Raw genomic sequence first — 17,189 nt, 5'->3', positions numbered from 1 at the left:
TAGGAGAACTAGCCGCCCTTCGAGGTGCATTCAAAGACTCCAGTAAACAAAAACTTGATGGAAAATTCGAAGACAGCCAGGAAAAACAGCAACCTACTATCGGTGCTATCCCCAAAAATAGCAAAACTTTAGAACAGATGGACTTCCTATTCAACAAAGATCCTAATCCGTATTACAGTACACCCCTTCAAAACTGAACTCAATATGATAGGAAATTATGATTATGATTATCATTGATGAGTTTGTACCGAACACGCGTCGCGAATAGGTCGCCTACTGTTAAGCTCCGTAAATTTTCACTTATACACAGTAGTGTATTGTGCTGGTTCAATCATTAGATCAATTAGGGAGGGAGGACCATCCTCTAGCCACGCTATACCTGATTATATGGACTCCGGGGATGTAATCGACACACAAACACTCTTAATGCGGGCGGTAAATGAAGAGGGGGAGGCGGAGCAACGACTACCCGCTAACCCATTCTTGATCCTCCAATCCGTCAGGACGAAACTTCAAACCGATCCCACGAAGATTATATCTGCAGTCAAAGAAACCAGAGGCACGCGGTATGTATTGAGAACAACGTCGAGAAAAGCATACAACGCGTTACTAGAGATGAAATCCCTCAATAATGGACAACTCATTGAAAATATCCCCCACCCAACCCTAAATTTCGTGCAGGGTGTCGTATACGATGTGGATACCAAGAATATTAGCTCCGAAGAATTGGTCCAAGAGCTGAGCGGACGAAATGTGGCGGTCGTCAGGCGCATCACAAAAAAAGTCGAAGGTAAGGCGATAAACACTCCCCTAACCGTGCTTTCATTTTCAGGGTCATACCTCCCCGAAACGATCTTCATGGGACTAGTCCGCACCCCCGTTCGCCAACACGACACCTATGATGTGCTATAATTGTGGGAAATACGGTCACGGTAGCCGCTCCTGCCCCAACCCGCAGGTATGTCTGACATGTAGCGAAAAAAACTGCTAAAACTGCTACGAGATGAGCTGACAAAACTTAAGAAAAGTAACTTCAATCAGCAAGTGGAAAACGCAAAAGATAACGAGATACGCAGCTTGAGAACCCAACTGGCGGAGAAATGACAACAACTTGAAAAGGTTTTAGGAGAACTAGCCGCCCTTCGAGGTGCATTCAAAGACTCCAGTAAACAAAAACTTGATGGAAAATTCGAAGACAGCCAGGAAAAACAGCAACCTACTATCGGTGCTATCCCCAAAAATAGCAAAACTTTAGAACAGATGGACTCCACCGACGAAAGCCAGAAAAAGGAGAGCTCCAAACAAGAACGCAAAAGGAACATGGAGCGAAATCACAAAAGGGAGGACAAATCGAGGAGTCCAATCAAGAAGAAGTCGGAAGCCAACTCGACAATGGAACAACGAAGGAATACGAGAATCAGACCTAGCTCCATAGAACCCATAGAAAAATTCAACCAGTATCGAAATAAAGAGGGTACAATCCCTATTGAATTCTCCGACTGAAACAGACAATAACGAACTACAAATTTCACCACCATCAAATAGAGTTAATTCTAGATCAAGAAGAAAAAATGAAACAAACATCAAACGAAATAACATCAAACCACTCGCCTGCGCTGACCCCGACCGGGGACGTTCCGGCACACCCCGATACACCTCCGGCGGCTGTCGGACCATTGAAAACCCTTCAGGCAAGTACAAATAATACCATTATAATGCAAATCAGTACCCCGTTTCAAGATCTCCTAGCAGACACCCCATAAATTGGTACTACTTTCGGCACTCAACCTACGGCGGACTTCGTGGTCCTTTCCGCTGCCTCAACGGCTGTCGAGGTATCGAGCAGGCGGGCCGCCCGCTTAGAAAAAATCGCAAGAACAACAACAGCATACTCGGTGGAATCGGTCTTGACAACTACTCAGGCAAAGCAAACAGACGAAGCATTATAATTGTCAACCAACGAATGCATCGGCGGGCCGAACCCTTCCAGTAGCCCTACAGTGGTAGGGCCAGACGGACGAAATATCGGCCGCACAATCCACAGTTTCCGGTCACCTACCCATCGCTATCTTAGTCAGTAGCCGGATGCTCATGACACCTAGCCACATTCACAGACAGAAGAAGCGCCAAAGAAATCAACGACCACACACCAGTTAACACCATACCACTCGTCTATTCACCAATTATCGGAGAAAATGCTTCGAACGAACTACCCACCAACCCCAGTTCGCCCAAATCAGGAAAGGAACTGCTCAAACCAAACGCCGACGTTTTTCTGCACCGTACTAGGAGGGTCAAGAACGAACCAAAAAAGGAGAATTCCAAAGTTAAAGAATATCCGGATATCGTACAACCCATCACACCACCAACACCGACAATCCAGTCCATCATTACCAGCGTAACAGAACATCATAGCTCCAGATCGGCCATACACAATCCGGGGGGGGTAAATGCTTAATCGCCATACAATGGAACGCCAATGGTCTAAGAACAAACCATGGAGAACTGCAGCACATGATCGCACAAACGGAACCAATTTGTCTGGCTCTACAAGAAACTCACCTACGAAAAGACATGGGCCGAACACCGTGGTTCGGAAACCGATACAATTGGGATACCGCTAGCGGTTCCAACCTACATCAGGCAGTAGGCATTGGTATCAGAGTAGATCTGCAAGCTGAACCAATCTCACTCGACACAGATTTAATCGTTGTAGCCAAATGGATTACGTACCCTAGGCAATGTACGACAGCAACAATATACATTCCTCAATATGTACGAGATGTCAAAGCCAAACTACTGAAACTGTTCGGTCAGATGTAGGCAGCCTTTCTCGTAATGGGCGATTTAAACGCCCACTACACGGCGTGGGGGTCATCCCGCTGCTGCCATCGTGTTAATGCAATGATGGAAGCAGTAGAGGAGGCAAATGCTGTCATCCTCAATGACGGAAGCTCAACATTCACGCGCGGCAGAACTGAATCTGCAATCGATCTAACGATCTGCTCTAGATCAATGGTAGGCTCCTGTGGATGGTCGATCCATAAGGACACGAGTGGCAGCGACCACTACCCCATAGAGATACACTACAACCAGATACCGCCTACAACCACTAGAAGAAGACGATGGCGGTATGACCAAGCGGATTGGGCTGCTTATGAAGCAACTATAGACGATCGCCTCGATAGGGACCGACAATACTCACTAACGGAAATTGCAGAGGTAGCACATCAAGCATCACAAACAAGCATCCCACGAACCAGTGGATTACCCCCACCTAAGGCGGTTTACTGGTAGAATAACGAGATAGCAGCGATTTTGAAAGCACGCAGGAAAGCCTTACGATTCCTTATAAAAAACGCCAAATCACCATCCAGAATGGTGAAATGATAGGTCGGCAGACTTTCGAAAGAAAAGGAATGAGGAAAGAGCAGCTATCCAAAAGCAAAAGCAGACAGTTGGTTAGAATTCCTTGACGGCATAGGTCCAGAGTCCTCGACGGTCGAATTATGGAGAAGGGTAAACATAATTAGTGTCAAACGCCGACAGAACGGACTGCCTCTCGAGATTAACGGCGTAACGACCGTGGATCCCGAAGAAATTGCGAATGAAGTAGGGCGGCATTTTCAACTCATGGAATCAGATGAATCCCTTCCGTCTAATTTCGCAAACCGCAAAGCTATTCATGAGGCGACACCAACAGTGTTCACACCCGATTCCAGTCAACATTACAATAGGCCGTTCTCTGGATCCGAGTTAGCAGCAGCACTCAGTGCATCCAGTGGAAATTCCGCGGGTCTCGACGAAGTGGGATATCCTCTTCTTCGACACCCTTCGCCAGCCGGGAAAAGGGCGCTTCTAGACAGCTTCAATAGACTGTGGGAGGGTGGACCCTTCCCAGACGACTAGCGGACGGTTCTCGTCGTGCCGTTACCCAAAAAATACCTGAGTAAGTGATCAGTAAGTGATTTTAGACCGATAAACCTGTTACCATGTACTGCGAAAACATTCGAAAAGATGGTTAACCGGAGATTATCAACCTTTCTGGAAGACAACGAACTACTAGACAAACGACAATTTGCCTTCAGAAAGGGCTTAGGACCGTGTCTTCACCTGGGCTCTCTAGGAGAAGTAATCCACCAAACACTAAACAGCGGCCAACACGCCGACATTACATTATTGGATATTGCAAAAGCGTACAACACTGTTTGGCGAGCAGGAATTCTTAAACAATTACACAAATGGGGGGTAAGGGGGAATCTTGGCCGTTTCGTGAAAGAATTTCTCAGCAACCGTCGCTTTAGAGTAGGCATTGGGGGAACCCTTTCTGAAAAATTCAACGGAGTCCCCCAGGGTTCGGTGCTAGCCTTGACACTATTTTTAGTTGGAATAAACTCACTTTTTTCCGCACTCCCGAAAGATATATACATATTTGTATATGCTGACGATATCGTCTTAGTAGCTACCGGCAAAACAAAAGCACGCATCAGGATAAAAATATAAGCTGCGGTTAATGCCGTTAGTCGATGGGAAAACTCGGTCGGCTTCAACATCGCTGCAAGCAAGAGCATTATAACCCATTGCTGTCGATCTTACCACATAGCCACTGACAGACCTATTTTGAACGGATCCGTAATTCCGTTTCGGAAAGAGCCAAAAATTTTAGGAGTCACTCTGGACAGGAAAATGACGTATGGCGAATGACCCTGTGTTGTTGAAGCCCAATAAATAAATAATAGTAAATAATAATAATAATAAAATGACGTGCATACCTCATTTTCGGCAGATCAAGAAAGACTGCCAAAGTCGAAAGCGCGTAGTCCGGACGATAAGCTCGCGTCATCCGAAGTGCAATCGTAAAACCGCTCTAAACGTGTCACAAGCAATCATTAGTAGTAGAATCTTCTACGGTTTGACTAGTAGAAACTTAGAGGGAGTCATAGAAAATTTGGCCCCAGTCTATCACGAAGCGATAGACTGGGGTCAAAACTTACTACCAAGCACCCCAGCCGAAGCTGCATGCGTGGAGGCTGGCATTTTCCCCTTTCGATGGACAACAGCTGCGACGGTGCTCAGAAGAGCTCTTGGATTCCTCGAACGGACATCAGGAAATGAGTGTTTGCTGCAAAACATAGCAAATGACATCTACGAAAAGTACTCTGGGAATCTACTACCAATCATTGCCCGGCGGCATAGAACTTGGCCACGCTCCTGGTCGGACAGAGGTCCCAACATCGACATCAGTTTATCGCGGAAAATCAAGGCAGGAGATTCCCCCAATGTCGTAGGAGCCGCGTTTCGGCAACTTCTGAATGGGAAATATCTTAACCATGTCCAAATTTCCACAGACAGATCGAAATCGGATGAGGGGGTCGGAGTGGGAGTAAGTGGCATTGGAACTGGCCTTGCCCTCCGCCTACCATCCACCTGCTCCGTCTTCTCAGCGGAGACTTCGGCTGTAGCAACGGCAATCGCAAACAAAACGGAAAACATACCCACGGTAATATTCTCTGACTCACTAGGTGTACTCACGGCACTCGAATCTGGGCAATCGACACAGTGGCATTCGGGGAAATACCGACGCAGACAGAATAGCAGCCATAGGTCGTAGAGCTAGAAAACTGCTATCGAAGGAAGTACCCACCACAGATATATACATCGAATTTACAAAAAAGGCGAAAAGAAAATTTCACACCTGCTCGTCAACTGCAAAGAGTTGGAAGATCTACGAAAAACATACCACATGTCTTCGTCCATTCGAGAAATACTTTCTAATGATCCCGTACCCGAAGATAACCTTTTAAAATTTCTCAAAGATGCAAACTTGCTTAGTAATATATAATGGATTCCTCAACCGCGGGCCCTCCGCCACACCCATACCGGGTGCTAGGGAGATTTCCTGGCATCAACCAACACATATCTTCAAAAGGAGCCAATCTGCACAAATCTAAACAAGACAGCAGCCAGCGCATGGGCCCTCCGCCACACCCCAAATGGGACGTTGGGGAGGTCTTCCATGGCCCACTGAACACTTATACTTTGACATACTCAAGAACACTCAGCGAGTGGAACTTCTTCAGACCCATTATGAGGACGAATCCGGAGCAGAATTCTAAAGAACATAAAGTTTAAATTGTTAAATGAAATATACATTATATTTTAAAAATCTAAAGGTGAATGACCTCTGAGGTTAAAACCTAAATAATTAACGGGTAGGCGCGTAGAGGCTGATATGCGCTAGTAGCTCCGGATCATCATATTCAGCCAGCAGAATCTTTGACACAAAGGTAGCTTGCGCTGCATGTCTCCGGCGTGTTAAAGTATTAAGTCCTAAAAGACGACAACGATCCTCGTACGATGGCAGGTTTAATGGATCGTTCCACGGCAATTCACGTAACGCATATCGTATGAATTTACGCTGGACTGCTTCGATCCTAAGGCTCCACGTAGCTTGATAAGGGCACCAAACGACGTTTGCAAATTCCAACTGCGGGCGCACCAATGAGCAATAAAAAGCCTTGAAACATAGAGGATCCCGAAATTTGTTGAATATTTTGAAAATAAATCCCAGCAATCGATTGGCTTTGTCGATGGTCGCTGAGACGTGATGAGTATACGTTAGCTTTTCATCAAGAATGACTCCTAGATCCTTCACGTGGTCAACGCGTTGTAGCTGAGTTCCCGCGATGTTATAGTTGAAGCACAGATAACAGACGTATAGGCTCGATTTGAATCGTGTGTAAATACCCGCTGTTGAAATTCCGAATAAATCAGACATCTGAAACATGTTTGACAAACGTTTGCAGATGGCGCAGTGATCACTACAATGCAGTTCGAGTGCAGCTGTCAAACACGTGTAGCAAACAGTTGCGCAGATGGCAATAGTGAAACACGGATTTTCAACGTATATCAATTTGAAAGTTTACACAGGTTTTTGAAGAAATTTTGTTCTAGCCTAAACGTCTGTTATCTGTGGTTGAAGGTAAGCATATTTCTCGTTCAATAATAGCTGATGACAAAACATTTGGCAACGCTAAGGACCATCATGTTTCTTACACACCAGCTATAAAAGGTGTTAATAAGATGCTGTAGCTCACGGCAATCGGCTTCATTCCGTATAACAAGAAAAAAATTAGGAGTCGTCGGCAAAAAACAGCTTTCCTCCACTTTGAACGAAAACCGCATCGTTCACGAACAGTGAAAAAAGTAGTGGACCTAGCGTACTACCTTGAGGAACTCCGGAAGTGTTGAAAAAGGATTCTGAAACAATATCGCCAATTTGAACAACGACTTCACGGTGTACAAGGTAGGATCGAAGCCAATGGCAGAATCTAGTAGAACACCCTAGCTTATTAAGCTTTGTTATCTCATGATTAACTCTATCAAAAGCTGCCTTTAGATCAGTGTAAACAGTATCCACCTGTAATTTCTTAGACATTTGTTCCGTGTAAAATGACGTGAAGCAGACGAGATTCGTCTCGACTGAACGTCCTGGGAAAAATCCGTGCTGAGATGTACTGATGTAGTGTCGACAAGCAGAAAATAACGCTTCGTTGATAATTGATTCAAACACTTTAGATTCGACTCCTAGCGAAGTGATTCCGCGATAGTTCGCTATGTTGCGTTTGTCACCTTTCTTGAATACCGGGACATTACTGAACATTTCCAATCCTCAGGAAACGTTTGCTGCTGAAGCGATATGTTAAAAATATATGCAAGTGGTGTTACAAGTAAGTCCGAACATTTTTTCAATATAGTTGAAGGTATAGCACTGAGGCCGGGTGCATAAGATGACTTGGTTTTCAGGATTGCAGATATAACCATTTGTTCAGAGACAGTACACACATCAAAATCAACAGCACAATCAGGAACGTCACGAGAGGCATTTTTGAGTTCGATTGCGGTTGGCGAGTCAGTTGAAAAAACACTCGAGAAGAATCTGGCAAACAGCGTACATTTCGCCACAGTTGTCGTAGCTTCTTCGCCGTCGTAAAGCATCCTTGATGGAAGTCCAGTTTCTTTTCGCTTCGTGTTGACAAATGACCAAAAGTCCTTCGGGTTTCGGCGTAGATTATTCTGGATGCGGTTTACATAGCATTTGTACAGAAGCTTGTTGTAACAACGATACTCATTACTGGCTAAAGTGAACATGCGCTTAGAAAGAGGACTCCGTCGATTTGTGTACGCACGTAGGGTTTTTGCAGGAGTACGTTTTAACTTTCGAAGAGTGCTGTTTGATCAGGGCGGCTTGCTAGGAGGCTGACATTTAGGCACTGAGGTCTCAACACAGTTCAGTAGTAGTCGCTTGTAGAGGGCAACTGCAACATTAACACTCACTTGGGCATGCAGTATACTCAATTTGCGACAAACAACTGCGCAGCTTTACAAAATCAGTTTTGCGAAAGTTGAGACGGTCGACAGAAAGAGTTTCTGCTTACTGAGCTGAGCGAATAGTGCCAATTTAGATTTCAAGCGCGTGATGAAAATTGTCAAGTGGAACAATCACGCTGGATGCTTCATTGACGGAACATACAGGTATAATAGTTTCAATAACAAAGACGAGATCTAGAAGGCGTGACTGGTGGTTAGGAATCATGCTTACTTGACTTAGTCAGTTGAAAGCAAATCCGTCCAGTAGCAAACGACTGGAGATGTTGGTTGTCGAAGCAATCGGGTCTGAGTAAGCGTATCCGTGTCGTGACGGCACCCAAATGAGCCCTGGCTGATTGAAATCACCAAGGACAATCATCACGCCATCCACCCCAGCTTGTGAAGAAGCGTTATACACAGCATCCATGTGAAGTTGCATGATATTGCAGTCGAGTCGCTTTTCAGGAGGAATATAGATGGTACCAATATAAAAGTTCCTCGATGGAGTTGTCATTCTAACCCAAACAGCCTCAACACTGGTTAAACTACCTACATCCATCTCACATGAGGTGAGGCAAATGCGATGGAAACAGCAATCAAAACTCCTCCTCCACGTCCGCGAATACTGTTGCCACTATTTCGGTCCGCACGGTATACGGTGTAAGCATCGCCGAAAAGATGCACAGATGTTATCCGCGCATCAAGCCATGTTTCGGTGAAGACGCAATCGTAGTCACCGTCTACAGCAGCTAAATACACGTCATCAATTTTCGTCTTAAGTTCTCTCGCGTTCTGATAGTAAATCCGCAAACCATCAGTGTCATGTGAGAGGTGTCGTGCTGCATGCGAAGTTTCAGGACTGCGGGCTCGATGATCACCATCACCGCAAATAGCGCGAGGAGAGCAGGATGTACTGTTGTCCGGAAGGGGAAGGAGCTGCGATGCGGAGGGAATGACTGCGTCAGAACTGTTGTGTCCAGCGGCTGACTGCAATGGGAGGCATACTTGAAGGTGCGCAGTATCACGTGTAGCTTCGGAAGGACATATAATCTTCAAATGTTTACCTGAGCGGACAGATGCGATGCGATCGAAATTATCATTTTGACATTGAAGGTTCGCTGGAGTTGTAGAGTCGATTGAGTTGTGTTCATCAGCAGACTGTAAGTGAAATTTACATTGAGGGTGTGCAGCATCTTTAAGTACTTCGGAAGGACATATACCCTTCTTGGCTTTACCTGACACAGAAGAAGTTGCCGATTCGTCAGGTAGTCCGAGGTCGCTCACCGAGGAACATGAAATTAGATAGACGAGTTTATCCGGGATAGCTTGGCGCTACTGTCCACCACCAGATGGGTTCTTCTCCGCAGCAATCCTGATGATAGGCCGTTGGATTTTTGAATTGGTCACAAATTCACGGAAGTAGATGTTCTCCAGCCAAGAGTCTTTGGACAGAGCCTTATCCCTGCATGATTTGCTAACGCCAACTTTGAAGGTGATGAAGCTCAGCGATGAGAGATCCTTGCCTTTAGGAACTATTTTTAGTTGCATATCCTTTCCCAGACAATCTTTCACAAGTGTAGAAACTTCATCGTTCGTCGTGCTGGGATCAAATGCAGACAAGTAGACCCATAACAGCTCCTCAGGTGGTGATACTGTTTTTATCGTTTCAAACGCAGCTTTTGCTCCACGAATATTAGTGATATTTGCTATGAGCAGATCATCTTCGCGCTTGCGCTTAGGAGTGTTTGGAACGGGATTATATGCAGCAAGGTATATTTACCGTTGTAGATAGCGGTTTTGTGTCGACTTTAACCGAGAGAGCTTTAACGACATCTTTTAAATCAGCTATGTCATCCATTAATGATTTCAGAGAATTGTCGTCGGGCATTGTATTGTTGCAATAATGCGAAGCCATTATACGCAAATTATCGTTACAAAACAAATCAGCACATCCATTACACATCCAGAATAAATTCCGTGAGTGGATTCCCAGGACATCACTAACGCCATAATTCATCTTGACACATATCATGTGAAACGAATTTCCGCAGTACCCACGACAGGTGATTCGCTCAGAAGCATTTATGACTTTCGAGCAGTTGGTACAAGCCATGCTTTGGAGCGATGAAAATAACGCCTACCGGGTATGCAATAAACGCAGCAAAAATGAAGCGAGCTTGCATGCAACTATCAGCTATCCACCAGAAGATGTCGTTTTTGCCAACAAATTGAGCGTAATGTTGTGCAAAGTGATAACGTCAAGTAGAAAAAAACACAAAACTATCACTTTTACTAAAAAACAACACTTGCAGCTATCAGATATGATGCTGGTTAAGTTCACGAAACTTCAATGTACTTGCACAACCGATTAACACGAAAAATAAATAGTACAAAAATAAAAGCGATCACTATTGTTCAACAAGTATAAATTAAAAAGAAAACTACTAGCTTTGTTGACGACCGGGGTATAGCAAACAGTGATGCCAAGATTGATAACAATAACAATAACAATTAACATTAATTTCAGAACTCTGGAATGAGCTTCTATTGAAATGTTTTTAGACAAGTATTTGATATTGATGTTATTAGACAACTGTGCGATCAAGTTACAGATAAGGATCGCAATTTTTGAAAGGTCCTCATGATGTTTCAAACAATAAGTTATCAATGTACTGATCAGCTAATTTTCATTGTAATTTTGAATTAAATCAGTCAGTATCAATAATCTTTTTACTTCAACCCAATTAATTTTTTTGGGTGAGGGGGGTGTGTGGTTAAACCCCAAATCCTCCTCTTGACTACACCGCTGCTTGAAGTTATTTATTTCGCGTTTTATTTTACGAGATATGTTTCAGATCGATTCGATGGTTATAAGTCAGGAGGTTCGCGAAAATGAAAATTTTTGCCCTGAAAAGTAATCTAGTTCCATCTAGACAAGCTGGAATTATTCGGTGGTTATTCTAGCGGTTGTAGATAGAAAAAATGAAATACGAAATTCGTTTTATCGAAATAATAGTTAGCTCATTTAAATGGATTATCACAATATTGAATAATAAATAGGCGACAAAGGGTAATCCACAAACAACAAGCCATAACTTTTAAAGTATTCAAAATAAGTATTTGATGTCTTCAGTAAAGATATTCGCAAATGTGATAGCTACAAATTTGCTGAAGGCATTTTTTCAATACAATCACTTCCAAGAAATATTATAAAAATATGTCACTCGTAGGGGGATTAATCAGTAAAATCACAATACCAAAAGAAAGGGCATATTGTATGCTTTAAATTGTCTGAATATACTGTTGACCTAAAATTATCCGTTTTGGAGCCAATAATACATTGAATGTTTTTGGTCTTAATTCCAGCTATGGGAAATGATAAAAATCTTTCGTCCGCATTTAATGTTAAATACCTCTTTTAATAATAGTCCGACTACATCTAAAGTTCGCTCGAGAGGTATTCGTATAAGCTTTGTAAAAATATATAAATTGTTTAGTTACATTGTCAATTTCGGCAGCAAATTTAAAAAAAAACTGCAAAAAACGCGATTTTTGCACCTTCAAACATTCATATCTTGGAAACTAAACATCAGAATCAAAATCTATTTAATAGCGTTCTGTCTGGGTGATAGGCCTTTTATTTAAAATTAGTTTTGTTAAGATCGCTTCAGCCGTTGCTGAGAAAAACGTTTGATAGTTTGTCCGTTACACACACACGTTAGTCGGGCGAACGCCGGTTGTTATAGGAGGAGATTTCAACGCTTGGGTCGTGGAATGGGGTAGCAGGCTGACCAACGCAAGAGGTTACAGCCTATTGGAAGCTTTGGCAAAGCTGGACGTAAAGCTATGCAATGAAGGTTCCGCTAGCACATTCCGTAAAGACGGTCGGGAATCCATCATCGACGTAACATTCTGCAGCGCGTCGCTGATGGATGACATGAATTGGCGAGTTAGTGAGCAGTACACATATAGTGATCACCAAGCCATCCCCTACACCATTGGTCGGCGAAATCGTACGCCGACGCAGAGAGTGAGGACTGGCGAGCGGAAGTGAAAAATAAAGGAATTCGACAAGGACCTTTTTGTGGAAGCACTTCGTGCTGACAGCGTCACTCCTCTTTTTTTTTTGGCAGCACTGCTTTATGGTGGTGAACGCAAGTTTCTTTTTGTGCTTATAAAATTGTTTTATTTTAGTGTGCTATTAGCTCAGTTTAATTGTGATATATGTTTTAAAATGTTCATCAGTGTTATTGTCGCCTGAATGAATCAAGGGCCGGTGTTTATATTTGCAATTTAAGTGTTATTTGTGCTCGAAATTATAGTGGCTTTAAGCATACTTCAGTCTTACCATTGTTCTTTTCTAAAAATTTGCAGTTGTGTGTACCAGTGCTTGTACCGATCAGCTGTGTTATTTTTCTTGTCTTCACTTATATGAATGGTTACAACGGTGCAACCGGTGATTACGTGTTTGCGCTCGATCGGCCGGTGTGATTTTAGTTCGGCTCGAGTACACTGATTGTGGTTTCTGTCATCTGGTTGGGGCTCTCTGGCTATATGCAGCTACTTAGTCGTAGTCTGCATGTACATTGGGAGGGTTCTGAATCAGTACGGGAGAATACAACGGGTATTCTGTACAGCAGAGTGGTTTCGGTGCTTGCTGGGGTAACTTTCGCTGCGTACCGCTGTAACCAAACGGCCGGTCTGCATGTGTTATAGCCTATCGTCGGCTCAGACTGTTCAAACGTCGTAGCTGTGATAAGTTGCACCCGGTGGTCTGCTTTCAGTACGCTTGGTTGTGTAGTGTGGCCCTATAAGTGAAGACCAATCATCTAGTATTTTTATTACTCCAGCAGATGCATTTCTGATTGGTACAAGGTAGGTATTGCGTGCTCCATGATTGCTTGATGGCACAAGATAGTATAGCATCACCTTCTGCCTGTTGATTTTTTTAGAAGCAAATACTGTTGTGCTTTTACAATATATACATTTTTTTCCTTATTTTATTTGTAATCATTTATTGTTGCTTCGTCTACTGTTAACTTATTTAGAGCGTTCGTTTAAATTTTTTTTTGCCTGTTCGTGATGGATAATGATAATGTTATTTGTGTTGAATGTAATAAAAAGGAGGCTGATTCCAGCAAACTCGTTACTTGTTTATACTGTTTTAAAAGTGCGCGCTATAAATGTCGTAATATTATCGGCAATGCCATTCGTCGTGTAAAAGATAACATGTACTTTTGCACACCTAGCTGTTCTGACATTTACAAACAAATCGTTCTAATGCAAAATAATAAAAATGATATAGTTTCTGCCTTAGGTGCTGAATTGAGGGAAACTATTGCAAATGCTGTGGCTTCCGAAATGCAGAATTTGAGGGAGGAATTCAAGTCCATAACTTCTGCTATTGAAACCTCGCAAGATTTCCTTTCATCAAAATTTGATGCAATTGTATCAGATTTTGGTGATTTGAGATCTGAAAACGAGGCCCTAAAACGTGAGATAAAATCTTTAAAACAAACACAGGCATGCCTCTCCACCAATGTGAACAAACTGGAAGCGAATTTAGATAAAACCATAAGGGGAAACGTTTCTGACAACGCGATTATCTTGGGAGTGCCTTTCCTTTCTAACGAAGATTTAGTCGGTCTAGTTATAAAAATTGCAAATTGCATTGGTGTGCCCTTAGGCCGCGATGCAGTGATGTCTGCTTCAAGGTTGTCGCCAGGGAATAAAGTTACTAATAGCCTGGTTCCCATCAGAGTGATTTTTAAAGACAATGGAGATAAGGAAAAGTTGTTTGCAAACAAGAAAGAGTTTGGTAGGCTATTATCTACTACGATCGATAAATCTTTACTCATGAATGGAAAACCTACATACGTTGCAATAAGAGATGAGTTAACACCGCTTTGTTTAAATATGTGTGGTCAGGTAGAGGTGGAGTTGTCCTTGTAAAGAAGGATGAAAGGGCAAAACCTTTACTCATTAGGAATCGGAATGACCTTAATCGCACTATTAGCTATCACATGGAGAACTTGGATTCAGGAGATCATTTAAATAGAGCATCGAAAATTTCCCCACCCCCAAAAAGAAAGCGTAATAATGTTCGAATATACGAGGCAGCTTCTCATCAAATAAATAATAATATAATATAAATACATTTGTTATGTCATATAAACCTATATTTTATGCCAATGGGTTACATTAACAACTTCTTGCATGATGATATCGATAGTTACAATAAAAATGCATCAAGTAGCAAAAACAAATTCTTAAATATTTTGCAATGGAACATACGAGGTATGAACGATCTTAACAAGTTTGACAATATCTTACAAACCCTCGATCACTGTAATAACATGATTGATGTGGTTGTCATCGGTGAAACGTGGGTTAAATCTGGAAATGAGGATATTTTCAAAGTTCGTGGATATAATAGCGTTTTTTCATGCAGAGATCAATCAAACGGTGGACTGGCAATCTATATAAGGAATAATATGTCACATAGAGTAGTAAGTAGCGCAGTCACTGACGGCTTTCATCATATTCATATCGAGTTATGTATCAGCCGAATTTACTATGATATCCACAGTTTATATCGCCCCCCTTCGTATGACATTGGAAACTTTCTAAACAAACTTGAAAATGTCTTGTCCACAACTTCAAATACACATCCATGTTTTATTGTAGGAGATGTTAACATACCAGTAAATCTCCCGAACAATAATGTTGTTACTAGATATTTAACTCTCCTTAAGTCATATGGATTCGCGTGTACGAACACATTTACGACGCGCCCAGCCAGTTCTAACATTTTAGATCATGTTACTTGTAGACTTGAGGATGTTCCACGTTTGCGGAATGACACTGTTTTTACGACAGTTAGTGACCATCTTCAAATATTTTCTTCCTACAAACTAGCAGTAGAAAAAGAACCTGTAAAATTGACAAAAACCATTGTCAACCATGAAAAGCTTAATAACGATTTCACTAATTTTATAAATGGCTTTCAGGTAACTGATGATGTGGACGCGTGTTTTAATAGTATTATTTCTGTGTACAATTCTCTACTAACACAGTGCTCGAAGACAGTCTCCAAAACTATTAAGTGTAAAGGTGCCTACTGCCCATGGATGAATTTTGACCTGTGGACAATGATTAAAATTAAGAGTAATTATCTAAGAAGGGTAAAAAACAATCCTAATGACGAACACCTCAAAGCTCTACTGCGTCATGTCACAAAAAAAGTTGATGTTTTGAAGAAACGCTGTAAAAAAAACGTATTTTGAAAATATTCTCACTAACACACCTCATTCGAAGCTCTGGAAAAACATAAATAATATTTTCGGTCGCTCTAAAGTTGAGAACTCCATCAGCTTGATATGCAATGGTGTTAGAATAGACGAACCTAGCGCGGTATGCGAAGTCATGAACGACTACTTCTCCACCGTAGGAAAAAAAACTGGCTGATAGTATACCCTCCACTCCTAGAGCCGATCCGCTTGCCAATATGTTACGCATACGTGAAACGATCTACATGCGTCCTGCAACCGTCAATGAAGTAATTTTATTAATCAACGGTCTCAAGAAAATCCATAGCTGTGGTCCCGATAATGTTCCCCCCAGTATTCTGAAAACTAATTGTACCGCGTTTGCCAACATCCTCACCCAAATTTTCAATATAATACTTGAAACCGGCTGTTATCCAAACTGTTTAAAATTAGCTAAAGTAATCCCCATTTGGAGACCCTTGCGACTCGTGCAACTATCGTCCGATAACAACAGTCTCAGTTTTCAACAAAGTTCTTGAAAAACTGTTGATCTCTCGATTACTAGAATTTTTAAACAAACACAAGATAATATATAACTTCCAGTACGGCTTTAGACAGGGTTGTAGTACTTTAATTGCATTAACTGAATTAATCGATTCTATTGCAAAAGAAATTGACGAAAAAAAAGTTGTTGGCGCCCTTTTCCTGGATTTAAAAAAAGCGTTTGATACACTAGATCACTCTATTTTGTTAGGAAAGTTAGAATTTTATGGTATAAGGGGTTTAGCCAATGATCTGATTCGCAGCTATTTGACGAATAGGATTCAATGCGTGTCTATTGGAAATGTATCTAGCTCGTATAGAAGCATCGAAATAGGAGTTCCACAGGGCAGCAATATTGGTCCATTGCTATTCTTGCTTTACATAAACGATTTAGGAAGGCTTAAATTAAAAGGTACACCTCGTCTTTTTGCAGATGATACCGCCTTGTTTTATCCAAACACCAGCTGTAGTGGTATTGTGCGAGATATGGAAGATGATTTAAAATTGCTTATAAAATATTTCAACGCTAACCTTCTCTCCTTAAATTTATCCAAAACCAAATATATGATTTTCCATTCATTTAGAAGATCTATAGCCCAACACCCTGACCCGTGTACTGAAAACTACATGATCGAGGAGACGAAAGTCTTCAAATACCTGGGTCTTTGTCTTGATTCCACACTTTCTTGGAACGACCATATAAAATCACTTGAAAAAAAGATCGCTTCATTATGTGGGGCTATGCGCCGGGTTTGTTCTTTTATCCCACAGCACGTACTATTGAAGTTCTACTATGCGCATATCCATTCCCTTTTAAATTACCTTGTATCACTGTGGGGGCATGCCAGCATATCCAATTTAAAAAAGCTTCAAACACTTCAGAATAGATGCCTTAAAATTATATTCAAGAAGCCAATCATGTATCCAACTATCCTGCTTTATACTAATAATTCTCATAACATATTGCCCTTGCTTGGATTGACTGAATTACAAACAATATTGTATGTT

General features: G+C 42.0%; 1 protein-coding gene across 1 annotated transcript in view; it reads right to left on the bottom strand.

Annotated features, from left to right (window-relative positions):
• LOC131682930 (sodium/hydrogen exchanger 9B2) overlaps positions 1 to 12,921 on the bottom strand; it is a 588,370-nt gene extending 575,449 nt beyond the window's left edge. Inside the window, exon 1 of the mRNA XM_058964739.1 lies at positions 12,719 to 12,921. The gene's annotated coding sequence lies outside the window, so the exon portion shown is untranslated. The remainder of the gene's footprint in view (positions 1 to 12,718) is intronic.
• Positions 12,922 to 17,189: the final 4,268 nt, after the last annotated feature.

This window comes from Topomyia yanbarensis, chromosome 2 (genome assembly GCF_030247195.1).
Source record: "Topomyia yanbarensis strain Yona2022 chromosome 2, ASM3024719v1, whole genome shotgun sequence".
Taxonomy (NCBI): domain Eukaryota; kingdom Metazoa; phylum Arthropoda; class Insecta; order Diptera; family Culicidae; genus Topomyia; species Topomyia yanbarensis.
The sequence above is the reverse complement of the archived record's forward strand: the minus strand, read 5'-3'. Positions and strand labels throughout refer to the sequence as shown.